Here is an 18678-nt window from a genome sequence, read left to right on the forward strand (position 1 = left end):
TTTCAGTACTCTTTAGGACAAAATAGTTCATAACGCATCCTTTAGTAATGGACGATGGGTCAGAGACATGAATTAGAAGGAAATTTACCACAGATATAAATATGTTGGATCAATGTGAAATAAGCATTTGAATAATATAAAGGCAGATATTAAAGAATTAACAAACTTTCATGAAGTATCATTCTAAGGAAGTACACAGGCATTTGAAGCATAGAGCAGACAAAGAAAGTCCAGGATAAGAAATATGTACTACTGAGTTTCTTAGGATCTGGTTTTGGAGGATTCGTTTCCATTTTCTTGTGAGATCCATAAACTCCGATCTTATTATATGAAAATATTCAACACAGACAGAGCAAATAATCGTTTGTAGAAGATAATGCAGCCAATACAGAATCATAACAATTGGAAACCAGTTGCATTACTGAAAATCTTCATTTAAAATTGCATCAGCTTGTATAGCAAAAGTGCGATATACATTTTATCTCACATTGTAAACAAATTTAAGTACGGTTTTATTATAGATCGATTATACTGAGGTCAACATAACCTTGCGTGATGCAATGATTTACACTAAATAACACAAAATTGATGGTTTACTGCATCAACTTGTCTCTTTGAAGGCTTTTGATTATATTGTTTGGTCCTACATGATGTCTTATCTTTCTCAATTGCAAAGATTCTATTGTAAACTGGAAGTTCACTTTTGATAATAATTTGTAATTATATTCGATAGCAATATATCCTCTTGGTTTCACATACATGGAGACCTTTTATCTTCATATATATATTTATCCTTGCGCATAGATGCAATCACACAGCAAGATCTAGCCAGAACACTAAATAAATACAAAAAATCATAGTGGAAATGTTTGATATACCACTATCTAGATGATATAAAGGGTGAAATAGTAAGTAAATAATGTTCGACCTTTATTCTTAACGTCGCTACTCTAAATACTCTGGAATTAAAGTAAGTATTGATAAAACTATTATTACCAGAGAGGTTAAAAGCGTTTCTCCAGTTTTAGGTTTATTTAGGTCGTTGCTTTCTTAATTTAATAATCCTCGAAAATGAAGTAACCAAACATTGGCCAGAATCACAAAAGACAGACCCAGTGACTTAAAGAAAAGAGTAAGCGGCAAAACCCCATGAAACTACTGCGTCAGACGTTTAATGTGAATTTTATTGCCAGTAAAGTAACTACGCGGTACCTCATCTGTGACTGGAGTTGTCAGCGGTTTTCTATTTCCGCGAACATAGTCTCAAAACTCGGTTATTCTAATTATTCTTCCCAGGATAGCAACCAAATTCAATTTACTAATCGTGTTGAGACAATCTTCTTCCGCTGCAAGCAATTCTGAATGGATTGATACCTTTACAGGTAACCGTATCGAAATTATTTTACCAACACCATCCTCAGCACCGGTTATTATTGATATAGTTGATATAGTCCCAACAAGAATTCCTATTGATGCACCTATTATGGTTGATGTTGCCGTGATTTCAGCCTCATTCCCACCAACAGTAACGTCTGCGGCTATTCCACAAATTGCATTTGTGACAAGGCATGAACGTTTGTCTTTTACCAGCAGCTCGTTCTTCTTGATGATGTCACTCTGTACTTGCAGTTCCGTTTTGATTACATTTTCACGTTGGTAATATTAAGGGTCCATAATAGATATTCTGTTTAAAACATAATTGCTGTTGACATAACGAGTAAGCTGTTTCACATCTCTTACTGTAAATTCCGCATCCTCATTACCATCATTTCTTTAAATAATGAAAAATCTGATAAAAATACAAAATACAGCTAAGTATCCTTTAGGATAAACTTTGCATACTTCGATTTTAATTTCATCTCCGCTGACCGACTTCACTGATAAAGCAGCTGTGTAATACCCCTTAACAATAATGCTCGTCCTAATTCGGAATATTAGTGATGCAGAAAAAGACCAAGATGTCTAGTGTCATTTAACAACATTTCCATTCGACCCCACCTTTCTTTAGCTCCAGTTATATTAAACAAGCATGATCTTGACTGCGTATGCTTGATCTGCGTATTCCTGCACTTTTTGATTAGGTTATTGTGTTTTTATTGATTGCTAGAGGTATTCACCACCAAAGACTTTGAACTTGTTCCATAAAACTTCATGTACCTGGGAAAGGTCTCCAGCTTGAGTCGTTCTAATTATTTGAACATAATCTACAAACAGCTTACAAGAAGTTTGTTCAAACCCAGGAAAATACCCATTTCGTTTCTTATATTGTGTGATGGTTCTTTGATTATGCAATCTTTTCAGTTGTTCAAACCCATGAAAATACCCATTTTGTTTTTTATAATGTGTGATGCTTCTTTGATTATGCAATCTTTTCAGTTGTTCAAACCCAGGAAAGTACCCATTTCGTTCTTATATTGTGTGATGCTTCTTTGATTATGCAATCTTTTCAGTTAGAGTATATAAATACCTGAATGAATGATGTCTTCAAAGATCCATTGGCAGTCTTCTTCAATAAAATGTTTTCTTGTGTGTTTTCATTGTTGACTCGTATTCAGGTACTGGAAATGAATCTTTGTGGTTGTTTCTTATCAAATATTTTCAATTTCACCGGCAACTTCATTGATTTCAGCAATCACCGCTGCCAAGTATCCAATAGTCTATGTATAGAAGCAGTGGTCAAAGTCATCTATTTCAGAAGCACACTTTCACGTGCAGTCCACATCCATGATGAAACCAGTGTCAACCGTTTTAAAACAAGTGTGTCATTTGTCATACTACGTGCTGAAGAGATGTTTACATCGGTCTACAAATAAAACTTAAGGCCGGCAAAGCCACTGTTTGCTTGTTATAACTAGATGGTGTACAGAAGCCCTGCCAAGAAGCTTAACAATTTTAACATGAGTAGCATGAGAAAATTGATGAGAATAAGACGGTATGATAGTGTTCTAGACAAAGAGGTTCTCACATGAGCATGCATCGCATGCATCCACACACTACAGATAATATCACAGTAACGATGGGAAGGCCATGTCACCAGGATACCGAGAAAGCATCTCCCAAGTAAGAACTGATTGACAGAAATCGGACTCAGACTGTTCATTTGAAACCCTTCAACAATTCCATGAAGACATCTTTGAATAACTTCAATATTGTTTCTGAGCCTTGGGAAGATCATTTACAGGATCACTCGACCTGTTGGAGTCACATCCACATTGAAGGTTTAGATTCTGATCTGGAAAAATTACAAAGGCGGTTAAGAACCGTTCGAAGCGTAAATCTCAGAAACAAAAAACACCCTCTACAAGACCCAAAAATCCGTTTCTCATCTTCTTAGTTATCATCCGATCTGATATAACCAGAATGTATGAATGAATGACATATGTTAATATGTATAAGTCGAATAATTTCTATTGTATCCAAAATGATGTTTCTAATGGCGAAAAGTATAAATTTACATCAAAACAAAACAGTGTCTTGATTATGATACTTAGGGAGTAGTTTACATCCACGTGTATCGAGGATTGGAATAGTGAAACAATAACGGCAAGAACATTGTGATAAAAAACAAGATTATTTTTATTACGACTCATAGCTGCTTGTTGGATTAGTTAGAATGTCATGTTGTGTTCTTAGACTCGTAGATTGCTTGATATCAAAAGTAAAGCGACCTACTGGTTCCAATCATGTTATTGAATTTTAAATACGTATTTTATCTCAAAAATACATTTGTTTTCTGCCCTGAATATTTTAGGTGCTTAACTCCATTAACATCATGGGATGGAATAGCAATGTAACTGTGCCGGACATGAAACCATTCGAACATCACAGGAAAACCATGTTGAATCAGATCAAACGAGCATGTGACCGCATATGTTTTTTTTATTTTTTTATCGCCATTGATTTCAATAAAGTCAGCAACTACCATTACCTGGATGATGACTACTATTCGCTGTCCCTCATGTTGAATGATGGCCATGGTAACAGCTATCTGATTGCCATGTATATGAGCCACATAGCTTTAACATTTACCAACGCTCCACCACTGACTCGGTACAACGACGTACTAGATGTATTTCGTTTTTATCATTCAAATATCTTCAAAGTTACTCTTTACTTTTCTGCTCTCATTTTCCCTGTTTCATTCTCGATAAATAAATACAGTAATATATTATTTATAAGTTCTTATTTGTTTCTTCTAATCTACACAAAATATATATATCATTGTTTATATTCTAACATCTGAATCAATATTTTGCAAACATCTAAACTAAGTATGTAATGGAAAACTATAATTAGGATTTTTTGATCGCGAAATCAATCAGATAAGATTGCCAATGTGTTTGAAGCTCTCATAGTTTGAGTTCCTGTTAACAGTGATTTGTTTATGCTTTAAAGTTTACTTCTAAAATGAAAGCCGCTTCGATCGTTGGATACGATACAACATGTATGAAGAAAAAAGGTATTTATCTTACGCATTAAATACGTCTTTTGGAAACGCATTGCCATTGTAAATGTTAAATACGACAAAATATTGGTTAGACAATCCATTTTAGTGCTTAGTATACGGCCAACAAAGTGCAGTCGATATAAATGAACTGAGTCAGTGTCAGTGTTTTTGTTGCAGTCGAATTAAAGACTTGAAAAGATTAATCATTTTCAGCTGATAAATGGACGCGTAAATGCTGCTCTGAGAATATTTAAACTTCATTCATTCCAAAATAAATAGGTTAATGCTTCTGATGAATTAATGTTTAAGTGAGATATAAATAAATCTGTATGTTTATTAAATGATTGTAGGTGAAATTTGGATGAGTCTTATATTACATCATATAGCTTCCCTACATCAAAGCATCTGATGATAAACGGGGTTTTACAATGTTGAGAATAATATGCATTCAGTGCATCAAATTTAGTTTTATTTTAGGACATAAAATATACCCCTTGCGCAATTTTGACATCATCAACCAAAAAATGATAAAGAATTGAAATTCCCAGGCTTTCATTGGTCATATTTCCAATCATTTTAAAATTGAATATTACAATGCCACTGTTTAGAAAATCGAACCAAGATAAAAGGTGACATTCAGATTATACTTCAGAATATGAGACGTTCTTAACCGAATGTGCGTAAAGTTAGCTGTGAACTGCAGTCGCACTAAGAGCAAAGACTGATGGGTACCTGTTGCTACCTCTAGCAGATATGACCATAATAACCCTTACATATTTCAAACGCTGAGAACAACCATATCTTTCCTGGAGAAGACTGGGGACTACACCAGTTCACACTGCCTTTATCCACGGTTAAAATGTATTGCTTTGTATAGGGTCAACTGTATTACTTACTATAGGATCCCCGAGTGGCCGAGTAGTCAAAAGCGTTCTCCGTTACGGATCACTGCCATCTCACCTCTGTCTACGTGGGTTCGAGTCTAAGTTTCGGCCAATGTGGGTATGTGAGAAAGCGTGTTAGTAGCTTCTCGTGGGTCAGTGGTTCTTCCCTGGGTTTTCCCGGGTTCTTCTTTCACTGTTAATACTGGCCGCCATGCATAGCCTATCGTGTGCTGAAAAATGGGGTTAAACCCTACAACAACAACAACATTACTTACTATATGTTTTATTGGGCCAGTTGCATTATGTACTACGTGTTGTATAGGGTCAGTAGTATTATTTAATACGTGTTGTATATGGTCAGTAGTAGTATTTAATACGTGTTGTATAGGATCCGTTGTATTGTGTAATACATTTTATATATGGTCAGTTGTATTAGGTACCACGTATGGTATAGGGTCGGTTGTATTATGTATTATCTGTTGTATGGGGTCAGTTGTATTATGTACCACCCTTTGAATAGGGTCAGTTATAGTATGAACCACGTATGGTATCGGGTAAGTTATGTTATGTACTACGTATTTTATAGGGTCTTTCTAATTATGTACCACGTGTTATATAGGTCAGGCTTATTATGTGCCACGTGTTGTATGACATGCGACCAGCTGCAGATGAATGATGATAAAACTGAGACGTTCTAATTACAATAGACTTCCTCATAGAGATCCTTTACTTCAAATAATAAATCAGCAACACCAACATTAAATTCACACAGTCAGTATGAAACTTAGTTGTTACTCTGGACAGTACCCTCGCATTGCACCAACATGTCATGAACATATACAAAGCTAGATCTCTTGAGCTGAGATACATTGTCTCCATTCGCAACGATCTTTCATTAGATGCCACTAAAACACTTGTGTGTTCATTAGTACTTTCAAGACTGGACTAGTGTAACTCTATTATGTTGGGTTCATTTCAGTATCTACTCGAGAAACTTCAAAAAGTTAAAAACACAGCTTCTCGGATCATACTTAGAGTACCACGACCAGAGCACACATCACCGCTGCTATGTACCCTACACTGGCTATCCATTCGATCCAGAATCAAACACAAAATTTGATCTCTGTGCTACGTTTCACTAACTCCAGTCCAACATACCCTATCCGCCATCATCCATGTGAACACACCAGCAAGATACGTACGCTCCTCTTCTGACAATCGTAATCACATTATTCCCACTATGAAAATGAAGTCATATGGAGAACATTATTTTGCTTCCCAGAGACCAGCAACGTGGAATGAATTACACACTGAACTTAGAAAAAGCGACACAGTGATCCCATTCAAGAGTGCTCTTAAAACTCACTTATTTCGGCTGCAAGAACAGACTTAAAGACCTATTAATGTTTCCTACCTTAAATAGTTTCATCATGTTTTTTTATGGTTTTTAATTTAATGGTGTTTGTCTTTTGTAATCATATGATTATATATTTTTTATGTTATAGGTGTCTAATGTTGTAAAGCGCTTAGAGCTTCTAATGATTAGGTGCTATACAAAGTCCTCATTATTATTATTATTATTATTATTATTGTATAGGGTCAGTCATCTTATGTACGACTTGTTGTTTAGGGTCAGTTATAATATGTACCACGTGTTGTATAGGGTCAGCTTTACTATGTACTACGTGTTGTATAGGGTCAGTTATATGTATCACGTGTTGTATAGGATCAGTTATATGTACCACGTGTCGTATAGGGTCCATCATATTATGTACAAACGGAATCATTTTACTGGCATCCAACGTTTACTTTGATCAATGATAACCTCACATACATTTCAACCGTCTTGAAAAATAATCAACGTTAAGGATATACACAATGTCATTTTCGATCAATGAATGCATTAAATAATTCATTACCCGTCCTAGAGGTTTTGAAGTCTTTGATTATAAAATTTACCTGATGTGGCTTAAAAAGTCTAGCCTGGTGTTAGAATCTCAGTTGACCGGAATAAACTGAATTCGTGTGCTTACTAATCCAGAACAACGTTGGTAAATTGTTGGAAATCGGAAAAACTAACTCTATCTTCCACTTCTCTAATTCTTTCTTCTCCCTCTCTTCTCCCTCTCTGTTTTCCTTTCCCATTCTATCCTTTCCTTTCCGGCCTATTTTTCTAAATCAATCTTCTCTTTGTATAAAGCCTTTTTTTGCCTTTCTTCTACTTCCATTACTATCTCTAATTTCTCCCTTTTTATTTCCCTCTCCTTTCATATGTTATCCCTTTCCCTAGCCTGTTCTTCACGAACTAAATTTTTATGGGACTTCTCCTCTTTCCCTAGTTCTCCAGGTTATTTTATTGATGAAATTTCACAAATCTGATGTGACCAACTTAAAGTGTTGTATTATGCAGAAAATGAGTAATTACTATAATTTTAACCAGCCGTATTTTCCTTATCGAAAAGCAACAAAAACATTATATGTGTACAAAAATAAAGTAATGTTATGTGTTTATTTAACCGCGTTGTTTTTTAAAAGCGTCTGAAACACACAAAAGATCATACAAGAATAATAAAATAATGTAAGTGATCCGTTAAATACGTGTTAATCCCACTTCTGACACCATTCGTAACAAGATAATCGTGTTCGATTTCGGAATTACAGCGAAACACTTTTGATGGTCTAGATCCCTGTATATTGCCAATCGCAAGTTCATAGATCGGGTTTGCAATGCACAACGTTTTCACAGTTCCGGTCAGGAAAAGTGTTATATATATCCTTGCTACAGGAAAGTGGTCGATTATTTGGTCCAGTAACATACTGTGCAATTGAAACCCGCGCAATTGGTCATCGCGGACGAGGCTCCATTTAACGACTACACTAGCGCACCCTGTTTGTCGTAAAACGGTCACTTCTTGTCCGTTGGGTGAATGTCTCGCCTTTCTCGGGTATCCTATACTTAAACGTGTTGAGAAACTATTGCTCGGTTAGCTCGTATTTCATCCGAAGTTTGTCTTTCAACGCGAGGTAATTTAGCGAATCGTCCGCGGATAAACGCGAATACACGTCTAATGCTTTGCCCTTAACAACACGCTAAGATGAATCGACAAGTCGTCTTTTTTCCATTTTTGTACAATGGTATACCTTTCGAACCTGTTTAGATAACTATCGATGTTACCTTTGTCATCCTCAATTGCGGACAATATTGGATCTCTAAGTTTAGAATCATGCTCCCCTCCCATTTAGTTTGCAATAGCTCATAATTTCTTTGATACTTCCTCTCACTGTTTGTATCTTCTATCTCCAAAACTTCTAACCTCACTTGTTTTTGCCTTTCTAACTTTCTATCCTATACTTCTTTAAGCAGTTCTTACTTCTCGCTCTCTGCTTGTTTTTATAACTCTATCTTCCCCTTCTCTACTTATATCTTCTCTCTTTTTGCTTCACTTTCCCATTCTATCCTTTTCCTTTCGGCCTGTTTTTCTAATTAGATCGTCTTCTTTTCAAAAGCCCTTTTCCTTTCTTCGGTTTCCCTTTCTGTCTCTAATTTCTCCCTTTCAGTTTTCCTCTCCTTTAACCTTTTATTCTTTTCCCTAGCCTGTTCTTCACAAAGAAAATTTCTAAGGGACTTCCCCCTCCCCTCGTAGCCAAACTGTTCCCCAGTTCTAGAAATTCCTTTATTGATGACATTTCAAAAATCTGATATGACCAACAGAAAGTGCAGTATTATGCAGAAAATGCGTACTTACTATAATTTCAACGAACCGTATTTTCTTTCTAGAAAGTCAAAAAAAACATAAAATGTATACGAAAAGAGTGTTATGTGTCTACTTAACCGGACTGTCTTGTCAAAAGCGTCCGAAACACACGAAAGATCATACAAGAATAATGAAACAATATAAGTGATCCGTTAAATCCAGAATGATCCTACTTCTGACACGATTTGTAACAAGATAACCGGGTGGGATTTCGGATTTACAAAAGAACGTTTTTGATGGTGATACAAATACAATGTTTACCGACTAATGGCTTGAATGAGAAAAGAATTAGGATTAATACGTGTGTATAATATCCAAATATTGGATCAATTAACATAATCAGCACCAACTAAATAATGAAACTACAAACAAATGACCTTACGCAATACAAGGATGAGGGGTAAATGATTCACGGTGATTTCACACCGAAATAATGTGATGTTTTACTCAGAAAGTAAAAATGTCATATTTTACTCATATAGTAAAAATGTATTCACTCAAATAGTGAAAATGATGAAAACAATAGAAAAAAATGTACAAAATATTTTACAGTCTCAAAAACACACTGGGTGTTACAAACCCCAAAGATTAACCCACGGCTAAAATATTACATGTATGGAGTTACACACTCCGTCACCAGCACACCTGGTGACAAGTCACTAGTCAATCAAGCAGTCAGTATTCCAGGATGGTCAGTCAAGCAATCAGCTACCACTAATCTCGGTCAGCAACACTGTTTACTCAGCTCTACGGCTGGTAGGGTTTATATTTACTGATGATATAGTTAACTTCTATGGTTACCTCTGCTGCCGGTACCACGTCGACTCCGATCACTCTACATAACTCTGATCGCTCCAATCAACTATACAGCTGCGACTCCGATCACTCTGGTCAGCTGAAAATACATCTAACACAGTGTAATATGTATGACATGGGCATATACGATAAAACATAATGATGTCATATAATGTAAGCTACACAGATTACATTATCAGCATAATAATGACAAAACAATGCACAAGTTCAGAAATCCACCTAACCGTGCCCGACAAGAATCTTACGGTACTAAATGTTTCTTTAAAAATGCAACCTGACTTATTGATAATATAAATATCTTGCTAAGTCACAAGCAAGAATAGAAAATAGTTGCATGATGCTACGTAATCCAAAAGCTACATTGAAAATATACAAAAATAAACGTGTTAGTACTATAGTTATGACATATATACACAAAAAAATCATAACTCACATATCTCTACAGCTAAAGATGTGAGTAAACCTAAAGTAGACTGCTCACTGACAAGACGTTCTGTAATGTAAATAGTTTGACCTACTGTGAGATATTTATACACAGACAATGACGGAATACATCGTCTGTGCGCTTGAAGCATTCGGTTATTCCCATCGAATGCACTCCGCACAAAGCGGCATAGGGTAAACGGAACTCACTATTTCCACAGTATTGTACAAGATACATAAATCACCGTCGGGTATCGGTGTACACAAAAATATGTAACCCGTGTGCATGTATTTAATAAATAAAAGGATGTATACAATTCCGTGACAATAGATTATTTCGAAAAGTAATTATATCGGACGATGGTAATCATAATGCCTGTAGCACAAAACTGTGATTCAACTTAACGGCTCCCATCGTAAAAAAGAAAATAGACACTCACACAAAGCAAAAAAAAAATTGCATTTTGAAGATAATCTCTACAAGTATATACAGCAGATAAACAAATTCCAGTGCACATATATTTGGAAAACACGAAGACGTAAATGGAACAAACTGAAAAGAACCTATAAGACTAGTTCCGCCTTTATTCATTCTGGAGAACATAGAGTTCACACGCGGGCTATAATGGTTCTGCGTTCCGAACGGAACATAATAAGTAACATACAGTGATATTAATCATTAAACATTTTATCGTCAAAATAAATGTAAACTCTAATATAAAAGTGGACGATAGAGATTAAAAGATATTCAAGTCTTAGTATTATTTTAGACAATATTATTCATTGTATGTGCTACATGATTTGTAAAATTAAAAACAAAAGGAAATAAATCATTCATGTATGCTAATGTGTATTTTTCATGGTTCTGTAAGAAAGAAGGGCAGTTTGGTTGTTGTTAACCCAAGGAAGATAACTATTAATAATATCGTCTCTTAGTTATTTCGCTTTTGTAAGGACTGGTTCAATTGCTTTTCGTGATTTTGATTTTGCAATCCGGCCAGTGAAACATTAGCAAAACAGAATCATACCAAACGTTTTATAGACTGATTACAGCTAATCAGACTCCTTGTCATTGTGCTCCTTCGAAAGAATATTCAGATAGCCGCGACAAAAACACTGTCATAATTTTACTAATTATAATTAAATCATATCTTCAATGACGAGCGTTAGCAAAGAACGAAAGAAAAGGAAGCAGAAAAGGACAGGTTATAAAAAGATGACGTTTTGACGTCTTTGTATGGTAAATAAATAAACTGGTTGGTGTAATTGTTGTGAAATACGGAACAAAAACAAGCGAAGACAAAATGTGGAATTTGGTACAAAAGATGCCAGCATTGTGGATATACACATTACAAATTATGCAGATATCCTATGACTGAATCTCAGATATAGGATTGTCTGAACAACGAAAGGTGCGTACAAAATACGAGAAAGATAAATATGAGGACATAAATCGGCGATTGAGGATCACAAAATATGAATATGCGAAGCAGAGGTAAAAAGCCCAGACAGTACGTAGCCTAAGAACTAAATAAACAAGAAATTGTATTATTGTTTTCAATAATGTTTTTGAATTATGAAAATTAAATGGATTAATTATACTATTTTTGCTGACCATTTGAATATATTGAACATTACTCTCAGCAAAAAATGCATGGCAAAATTAGTCTTAAGCAATGATAGTTTGTTATTAGTAACTATTATTTCTAATAATACTAGGTGGCTTGATTGGTTGGGGAAAAGTGTTATCATTTCGGAAAGCAAGAAGTAAATAATTGATCACGGATTGAAGAAAGAATTATTTTTTACAGGATACTATCTTTTTCTTGCAACGTTGTTTAACGTTTCAGCGAGTCCTAATTATTTATAAATGATTAAAGGGGTTAAATTCTATTACAAGACAGTGGTTTATGTAGAAGCCAGGATATATATTCGATAATTACACTTTAAACACTAGCAATGATAAATCACTGAGCAGACAGCGCACAGTGTGATATAAAATCAACTGAACTAGTCAGGATGGATGAAAACAATCTGCGTGGAACAGTATTAGTGCTTTTATATAAAATAAATTAGTTACTATAACAATATATAGGTTGATGTAAACTTTCAGCTACGAAAGATGGCATCCGAATGATCAGTCCAATTATCGGATGACCATGCTTTTATTACAACAAACGACATTATTGATCTCAAACAGATTAGCTAAACACCCAATATGCGTTATGCCCCTTCTGATCAAGATTGGATATATCCACGGAGAAAAAGTAAATTAGCGATAAATGGATATCATGGTTGGATATATCCAGAGAGAAAAAGTAAACTAGCGATGAATTACCATTTTTATTGAAAATGAAAAATAATGGATCTGATGTGAGTGGTCATTTCAAAATAAAATTTATAAAACTAGTCTCGAAGATTAAAATTATTTGACATTTTTTTCATAAAGTTCATTCGAAATTAGCATAAATTTAAAACTTATATTTATCACAGGCGAACATTAATATGTATTCCTTTGCATGATGTTCTGAAATCATTTGTCACATCACGAGTAGTCATTACACATGTTGCATACAAGAAAATTGCGATATGGATCTTTTATCGTAAATAACACAGTGGTCATGTAACAAATCGATGTAACAGACGAAAAGAATTATGAAGTAGATAAACCAATTAAATTGTTTGCTGGAGTAAGAACCCGAGAAAATGCCGGGAAGAACCACCGACTTACGGGAAGCTAACTGGGCTTTTATCACCCACCTGACAAGGTAGAGACGAGACCCGGCGGACAGAAGTCAGATGTATCAATGATCTGTAAAGCGTGCGTTGTTGACAACTCGGCCACCCGGGTTTCCGCAGATGACAGAAAGAGAACTATTCTTACGTACTTCGACATCAGAAAGATTATTATCCTACAGGACATACCGTATTGACAAAGCATCGTGCACTGTGATTATAATGAAAAATGATAACTGTGTATACTTGTAAGTGGCGTGACAACGCGTGGAAGACATGAGATAAGTAAGTTTCCAATGCAATCATTTGCACGTGCCACAGTAAGCCTGCCATCTGGATGAGTAAAGGTAAATCTGTCATAATCATCTGAAAATACTCAAAACAAGCAGCATAATTAATGCTGCCACCTACGAGGCGACCCATACTTTATTGTATTGAAATACAATTTAATTGCAATTGTATGCACACAATTACGTGACGGCAAAAGTTGTATCGTACAGTTTGAATGTATTTAGCGCACTAAATTTACAGTAAACGAAGTTGCTGCAATAGCAGTAACAGTGGTAAGAGCGATAAGGGTGGCCGGACAAAATGGTAGCGAACAAAATGGTACGGACAAAATGGTATGGGACAAAATGGTACCAGGATTAAATGGTATAGACAAAATGGTATGGGACAAAACGGGATAAAATGGTACATATATTAGAATTTCGCTTGCTAATGAAACAAATAATTACCTAAAATCATAATAAAATTTAATTTTTAAACACATAATAAAATATTCACGTATCCATAAACTAACTGAAAATGATACCAATACAACTTATTTTTATTAAATTGGTGTAACTTCGGAAATGTTAAATGTATTTTATTTTTAAAAAACTTCAAGTGAAACTGCAAATAACGTATGCCAAATCTACAAAATCTACAAAATGCAACGATACCAACTAGTAATTCAATGCAATTTTAATGCCTGAAAAAAATTCGCAACAGTTTTGAATGAACAAAATTAGTCTTCCATGACCTAAAAGCATGTTATGTCAATATACCTGTGCATTCAACCCAGACATAAACTAATGGACAATGGTTATTCATATCATCTGAGACAGAGTTTATGTTGGTCTCATTTTTAAATCAGACAACTAAAAATAACTTTAAGATGAACTTCATCATCCTGGCTTTCTGACATTGAAATTAAGCATTTACCATGAAGCCTAGGAATAACTTTATCTAGTGTTTGTGTCACGCTTCCATGTACTTCATTGCCTTCAAAAAGGATTTCAAAAAGTTATTTTTATTGCAAAATTTTAAGTTCTTTTAACTACACTTAATTTTTGTTTTCCAGTCGTTTGCGCGATTTTAAAAAACGCGCTGACAATATATTGCAGCAATTGTGACATTTGCGATTAACAGAAAAATGACACACTAGAAAGCCTGGTAAGACTTAGTAGAACTGTTTATATTTGGTAGGTTACCATTTTGTCTGTACCATTTAGTCCTAGTACCATTGTATCCCATATTATTTTGTCCGTATCATTTCATCCGCATCATTTTATCCATGCCAATTTGTCCAATACCATTATGTTCACTTCACATTTTGTCCATACCATTTTGTCCGCACTATTTTGTCCGCCACCATTTTTTCCTTGTACCCCGATAAGTGCTGCACTTTAGATTCTTCGCGGGACACAATTATATTTTTGAAGGGCAAAACCATCTGCGTAAATTTGTTTGCAGTAGCTGGAAATAATCACGGAGAACTCTTATTCATTTATGAGTAGTGAATAGGGACGATTCAGCCTCAATGGGAATTAGCATTACAGATCCCCCTGGGACTGTTTAGCCTCAATGGAAATTTAACATGGACGAAAAATCGTGGGACTGTTTAGCCTCAAGGGGAATTGAACATGGGAATATGGAAATTTAACATGGACGAAAAATCGTGGGACTGTTTAGCCTCAAGGGGAATTGAACAATGGAAATTGAACATGATGGGACTGTATAGCGTCAAAGGAATTTAAACAGGGTGGGACTGTATAGCCTCAAGGGAAATTGAACATGGGATTTTTTTTTAAAAAAATAAAAATAAAAAAATGGGGTAGGCAATGGAAAGTCAATCTCTTTTCGAGACCTATGAGTGGCCCTGAAAAGGGCCTTTGGTTTCATCATTATCTTCTTCTTTTATTTCCTCCACTTCTGTAGCCATCTTCTAACTTTTGCCATTATTCCTGTCTTCTTCTTTATTTCTCATTCAGGCATCCAGTCAGGATGACCTATCGCTCGGAATTTCTCCTGTATTCGAATCCAGTTACTGTTGAGTTTCTCAAAGCTTTCTTTTCTCTTTCTATTTTCTTCTTCGTTTCTTTCCTTAGTCCACTTTTCTTTGATGTTCTTTACCTCTTCCGTCATCACTTCCTTCATTACTTCTTCCGTTTTTGTCAGCTGGTCCAACCCCCATTTTACGTATCGCCACTCCGTCCAATTCAATATCTTTTCTAAGAAGCACCTGACTTCGATGACATTTTCAAGTGCTTCCTTTAAACTTCCCACTCTTACATAAGGCGGGTCAATCAATCCTCTCAGTCTCTTTTCCTCTTCTTCCATCATTCCTGTTTCTATCTCCTTTGCTTCCTTCAAATTATTAAAACAGTCAAGACACTTTTCTAATCTGAATTCTTTCTCTATCTTTTCCATGAAAAACGTAACACCTACTATCCAATAATAAATGCCTATCAAATGATTCAGTAACGCTGTTGCTACCACCATTTTCTTTGCCTTTATTCCGTGGAATGGGTTCTAATGGCTAACACTGTTAGCTTTATAGTTAAAGCGCGGATGTGATGGAAAACATCCCCTAAAGCAAAATTGATATTACCTAGATTATCACTTAAAACGCGCGGACGTGAAGGAAAACATCCCCTACTTTTCTCATTTCATATGATCTACTATCCACATACGTGAAGCTTCAATAAACAAACCCGTAATCTACTATTTACACACGCAAAGCACTAAAATTAAACCCAAATCTACTATCCACACAAACCTACGTCACCTCTTACAAACACAAACACAAACACTATGAAAAAAAGAGTCAGTGTTTATATTCACACTACTCTACATACACACATTGGCAAATCGATTGTTATTTCTTTTCTAAAGGTTTGGGTAGCCCTGAAAAGGGCTGTTTGTTTTTAAACTCCAGTGACACCTGGTTAATGATGGCACCTTCCAGGCCTGGCACCACACACACATCTTCTTCCCCAGTCTCCTTTTACCTTTTTTCTTGGGAGTGCAGAGGCTGGATAAGTGGCTTCAGAATCCCAATTTTCCGTCTCTGGGATTCTGAAATTTCTTCTCTCCTTTTCCTCCTCTTCTTTTTTTTTCTTTCCTCCTCCTCTTTCATCCTTCCCTCTTCTACAATGGCCTCCGCGGCCAGTTCATTTAACAGGCGCCTGGCATATTCCAGGTGCATCTGGAGTTCTAGAAGCTTTACAATTCTGCTATTCATTGTCTTGTTAACGAATGAACAGGGTAGCTAGACTGCCAAGCGATTTTCAATTTATACTAAAAGCGCGGACGTGAAGGAAAACATCCCCAAAACAAAATTGATTTTACCTAGATCATAACCAAACAACGCGCGGACCTAAAAGAAACACACACTCACTTTTTTATACTACCCATTACTAATTTAAAAATTTTCATTAATCACTTCAATATACTATCCACATACGCAAATCAGTCAAACCCCAAATCTACTCTCCCCACACGTCAAACAGCAAAAAAAACCATGATCTTAATCTACTATCCACACAAACGTACGTGAGCACTTACAAACACACAATCATATAAACAAACACATACCCTCACACTATAAAAAAGAGTTAGTGTTTATATTCACACTGCTCTACATACACACATTGGCAAATGGATTGTTATTTCATTTCTAGAGTATTGGGTAGCCCTGAAAAGGGCTGCTTTTTTGTTTGCTATGGCAATCTTTTAGTTTCTAAGAATGCGACGTCCTCTGAGGATATACTTTCTGACGATAGGTCTGCTTCTTCGGAAAGAGAAGAAGAACTCTTTGGTGTCGATACGACAATCTACAAAGCCTCTGTCAGGTTCAGGTTGCTGCTGCTGCTGCTGTTGTTGCTGTTGCTGCTGTCTCTGAAGTCTGTACTTCTCTGTCCATTCTTCTTTCTCCCTGTTCACTTCTTCTCTGAAGAGCTCTTCTATCAGGTCTTCAGTGACTTCTAACATTCTCACATTCTCTATCTCTTCTGGCCCTATGCAAATTCATGTAGGCTTCGTTTAGCTTAGCTAGTTTGGAGCACATCTTCGTAGGAGGATGAGTCGACAATGGATGGTTAGACTGGAAACTACCCCAGTTCTTAAAGTCAAAGCGCGGACGCGAAGGAAAACATCCCTCCACGGTTTTCGAGCCGCAAAGTTCAATGAGTGTCATGAGAGGGATAGTAAGAAGTCAAAGAGCATGAATCAAGATTCCTATAGCCAAACAAAAGACAAAGGCATTTTTTCAAAACACAACATTTTTTATTCAAAATCACTTAACACTAACAAACAACTCTAACATTTTTTTAACAATAATCCAACAATATAACATCAAACATTTTTTTCAAATCACAAACATTTTTTCAATTAACACTCTACTTTAAACAGGGTTGACAACGTTGTGAATGAAATTGTGATTTCCACTGTTGGAAGTCATTAGGCCATTGATGGACACTACGTTTCCTAGCTTGAGACAAAAGATAAGCATAATGGTCACAAAACCATCGATCTACTTTCACATCGTTTCTTGAAGAAGAACCAGGATCAAAATGAGTCACTAAATGTTCTAAGGAATAACCCAGGCTGCGATGATGCAGAAAATACACACAGTACTGTCCACACACCAAGGAATCTGTGCCTTGTAATTTCACATTATTGAATCGGGTGGTCTGAGCATTTCTTCTCATAAAGTCAATGATATCGTCTTCCAAAGGGGGCAATCCATACGAATCAAAAGATTCCACACATCCTTCTTGAGGAAAGTAGATGGCTACCCAATGGGTTCCTGGGAGATGACTGTCGTCCGTGTTGATCACATAAGCTAGATGGTCTTGAGGTTTGCGATTAGGGAGTTCATCTTTAGCACAGACGACAGGACTCCAAGAAGATGTATACGAACTGTGGTTCAAAAGGTAATAAAGTTCCCAGGTATCCATGTTTTTTTCTTCTTCACAGGTAATAATAAGTCATCAATTCGATCCTGACTTTTTGCTTGAAAATGTCTGACAAATAACCGTTTCTTCCTTTCGTCTCCTCACTCTGATTCAGAAGAGCTTCGATACGATGGATCTCTTGAGTGGTTAATGGTGGACAAGAATGTTCACGCAAGTCTTTATACCACTGGTGCAACACGACTTCGTCCGAGATGAGACTCCAAGCTTCGTCCAGATACTTGTCCAATTTTTCTTCTTGACTCAGCATCAGGCATTTATCGTGTTGAATTTGACTGGGATGATCGTTTTGACATCCATAGCAATTTTTCTTGATCAATTCCGTCATTTTTTCGACCAAGTGTTTGGCAAAACAGGAGACTAAATGGGCTTCTTGT

Source organism: Sinohyriopsis cumingii, chromosome 17 (genome assembly GCF_028554795.1).
Source record: "Sinohyriopsis cumingii isolate HCF-2022 chromosome 17, ASM2855479v2, whole genome shotgun sequence".
Classification (NCBI taxonomy): domain Eukaryota; kingdom Metazoa; phylum Mollusca; class Bivalvia; order Unionida; family Unionidae; genus Sinohyriopsis; species Sinohyriopsis cumingii.